We start from the raw sequence: 4493 nt of genomic DNA on the forward strand, positions 1-4493 counted from the left end.
AGCAATATTCTTTCTTCAGGTCCATACTTCAGCAGGAAATGTTAAGCATTGAGAATTAAAAGTATAAATATATATACACTAATAAAGTATAAAGCCTGGAACTGAGTAAACGTGACCAGTTTCTACCAGCCTTTGGTTTTATCTGAGTGTGTCTAAGCTGGCCAAAGAGGGAGGGGTTAGTCTGTAAGTTGATGTGTATGTCCTTAGGGGAAGTGTCATCTTCTGGATGTGAACAATAGAGGTATAACATTGCATTGTAACATTAGCGAGAGGATGTGCCTGCGGCATAAACTGTAAACATATACACCCCAAACTCTCACAGAGAATGAATCATAGCGGACTGATTTCAGCCCTGCTGGCTGGGCCCAAAATACCCCTGCGTGTGTGTGTGTGCTGGGGGTGGATGTGCGTATTACTATGTATCCTGATAACCATGGGAGAGAGGAGAATATACAGTCAAAATAGACAACAGACATCTACACATGGGCCAATATGGGACACCCATCTTGGTCCATCTTGGCCTATGTGTAAATGGCACATTATCATCATCATCTGCGCTCTTATAAATAAAGGTGCTGCAAACGGTTCTTTGAGCGATGCTGTAGGATAACCAGTTTTGTTTGGTTTACACTGACTTCTTTAAACCCTCAAAAGCTTCCTCTCACAGATGGCTCTTGGTTAATTATGGAACAGAAAATGGTACTTCAACGGCATTGCTCAAAGGACCCTTTGTAGCACCTTTATTTTTAGTACTGTGGATATGATCATGTAATAATCTCCATACTTCGACTAGTATATTCATTCTCTTTATTTGCAATTGCCATTACATGTGTACGTGTGTAATCTTGGGAAAATCCAGCTTGTGGTGTTTTTATGATTTATACTCAGCCCCCACAAAGCTTGCCCGGGTCTGGGGCATTGAGTTTCAGAACTGATGGAGGAGGGGCAACCACAACAGGGCAGAGTGTGTCAGAGACCAGAAAAAAACTATTCCAGCAGTCCGCAGTTTACACACACCCAACAAACATACAACAGCAACATTTCAGTTTTTTGCGTCATTTGTCCAAAAGCATTTCAAACCGAATTGCGGAAAGTGACTAGTCATTGTCTTGTAATGTTCTAAACATGCCTTGTGCTTATACTGAAATACTTTCCCATGTCTGTAACATCCTGCATCTGCCAATCACAATCTGTAGAGAAGGCTCTCCATTCAAAAACTAGCCTTTCCTAAAGTTTTTTTTTCTTTTAGAGGGTCCATAACCTTGAATAGTTTTCATGATTGAAACTTTTGGACATTCCACAAAGTAAAACATATTTAATAATCAGAACTTTAACAGCTCCATGCCCTGAGGCAGCTTCAGGACTAATTAAATAAGTCACTGTGTGCCAGAATCCAGGTAAATAGAATTCAGATTACACAGGTGACTGCACCCAGTTGTGCAGCAAAAAAGCAACTTCAGCATTTCCAAAGTCTTCTGCCCTTACTCGAGAACTGCTTTGCAAAAACCTAGTATCTCCAAAACGGCAACTTTACAGGAGACAGAAAAAAACTTCAGACATCAGAACAATGGAAGTCACTCCATTGATAAAGAATATAAAGAACAATTGCCAATTTTTGATTATATCAAAAAGTGAAAATAGGGGAGGGGAAGGGGAGGGGGTTGTGTGACAGTGACATTTATTTAAAAAATACAAACAGCTCATCATGGCTCAGAACTTCTATCTATACGTTTGCTCTAAGCAAAACCAATATTGTAATATTTTTTTAGATACAACATAACATTACTAAACCAGTGATAATAGTGGGAATAACCAATACTGGGAATGTCCACCCTTTGGCTTGGATGACACTAGCGAGACATTGTGGCATGGACTGTATTAGGTGACGAAAGAAGGTCATTATAGAGGTTAGCTGGTCCACTGTGGCACGCCAATTGCTCTGCATCACTCGCTAAAGTAGTTAATCCCCTCTAGGCACTACTGTTATGCCATTGGGGGGCAAGATACTTTCACGCTTCGCCCGGTCGGTACCCTGTTATCATGCCCTTTTGGGCATCAGTCAAATTGCGTCCTTTGCCCATAATGATAATTTTGCACTCTGCTACAAATGACTGCTGTGCTCGCTTATTTCTATGTGCAGCGAACATGTCCCCTGGTATCTGTGACGTCTTGGTGTGAGTTCATTCTAAACCAGGGGTGGAGGGTGGTAGCATCTCAGAAACCGCTAACTTTGTGGGTTGTTCTAGAGCCGCTGTAGTTAAGATGTACTGAGAATGGACTACGGCTAAAGCTCCCCTTCATCAGTAAAGGTCATGATTTAAATTTGAATTAAAGTGACATTTACCAAAAAAGCATTTACTAGAATGTATAAAATATGCTTCACAGGTTATGACAACTGTTCCAACACTTTTGAATGTAAGGAAATAATGTTTTGGAGGACAATTCAAAGTATAACACATTTTGACTGACATGACAGCACTCATCGCTTCTAAGCATTGTTGACCGGCAAAAAAAAAAGGCAGTATTTTAGACAGTGTTTTTTTGCATTTATCATAGGCAGTACCAAATTGGGAGAAAAGGAAAAATTCAATCTACAAAATAAAAATTAAAAAAGGTGCATTTATTTATGATTTTTCAGCTATAAACTAAAGCCATTTAATATTATGTAGCATATAGCTTGTCATCAACTTGTCATAGACATAAATATTAATTTAGCAGGGCTGCATGGAATGAAATAACACCATTACCTGTTTCTTTTTTTCTAGTTCAGCTCATTTGAAATACATTTTCTACCACGGTAGAAGAGAACACTTATTGTTTTTAGTCAGATTAGACATCAAGAAGGGCACAGGACAGAAAAAGTAATGCTGCGCCCATGCCAAAGATGCTGTACTGCATTCTAGCGCACTAATATTTTTAATGGTCACAGTCATTTGCACACTTTTCTGAGTCTGTGTAGGAAACACTGTCTGCCACAGAGAGAAATGAGTGACTTAAGAACTTAAGAAGTATGACAGTGACGGTAAGGGACACCCACACATGCACGTGCACACACACCCTTACGCGGGTCCAAATACAGTGTCAAATCCTGCTCTTGGTCCTCTGTGAATAGCGCAGGGTGTGGGTGTCAAAGAAAACTGAAGCCTACATTAACACCCCCTCATTAGCACACTTTTAGACCTATCAACATGGCCCGACTAACTCATTCAAATATAGGACACCAACATGCACGCACAACTCCTCATCCACAGATAATCCAGATTGTGTGTGCAGAGACTTGTGTGATTCTGAACATGGCTGGCATTTGTGTTGGCAGTAAAAGTGTCACAGTGGAAAGGTCAGAAGGTACATTGTGTGTCATGTGAGAGTTCCCCCAAAAAACCTTGCTCTGCTTATTCCTCAAATTGTTTCCATAGCTCTAGGGTTAAACAGCCCACTTGTATGTGCCAGAAAGCTGTTAAGAGGCACAGCTGACCCCTGAACAGGGCTTGTTTAGATGTGTTTGTGTGTGTGTGGTTGGGGGGGTGTAGATGTATAGATAGATAGATAGATAGATAGATAGATAGATAGACAGACAGATAGATAGACAGACAGACAGACACAGACAGATAAGAAGACAGATTAGACGGACAGACAGGTAGTAGATGCAGATAGTAGATGCAAGAAAGAAAAATAGACAGACAGATATATTGATAGACAGACATACAGATAGATATACAGATATATATATATATATATATATATATATATATATATATATATATATACGGTATATATATATATATATAGATAGATAGATATACATATATACAGATAGATAGATAGATAGATAGATAGATATACAGATTGATATACAGATAGATAGATAGATACATAGATAGATATACAGATATACAGATAGATAGATAGATATACAGATAGATATAAAGATAGATAGATAGATAGATAGATAGAAACATAGATAGATATACAGATATACAGATAGATAGAGATAGATAGATAGATAGATAGATAGATATAGATAGATAGAAACATAGATAGATAGAAACATAGGTAGATATACATATATACAGATAGATAGAGATAGATAGATAGATAGATAGATAGACAGACAGATAGAGATATACAAACTGTCAGATAGACAGAAAGACGTTCCCTCACTACTGAGCATATGGACACATTCTTTACATGCATAACAGACAAGAGAGATACTTCCCTACCAGAGTGCCCATCTGCTGCTAAGCAAGCAGCATGACCCTCTCAATAAAAACATGACGGAATGCAAAAGATCAGCTGCTGTTAAGAACTGTGAAAATGTTTGATTTATCCTCAACAGGTGCCACATATTACAACATACATCGTGACCACATTGACATAAAGCGACTGATCTTATACCCATATTTTAATACAGCATGCTTACCTAGAAGAAGATTCATAATCATTCAATTTTAACAGAACATGAATTGGATTATCAGGGGGTTATAATTTATACT

Source organism: Salminus brasiliensis, chromosome 22 (assembly GCF_030463535.1).
Source record: "Salminus brasiliensis chromosome 22, fSalBra1.hap2, whole genome shotgun sequence".
In the NCBI taxonomy this organism is placed as follows: domain Eukaryota; kingdom Metazoa; phylum Chordata; class Actinopteri; order Characiformes; family Bryconidae; genus Salminus; species Salminus brasiliensis.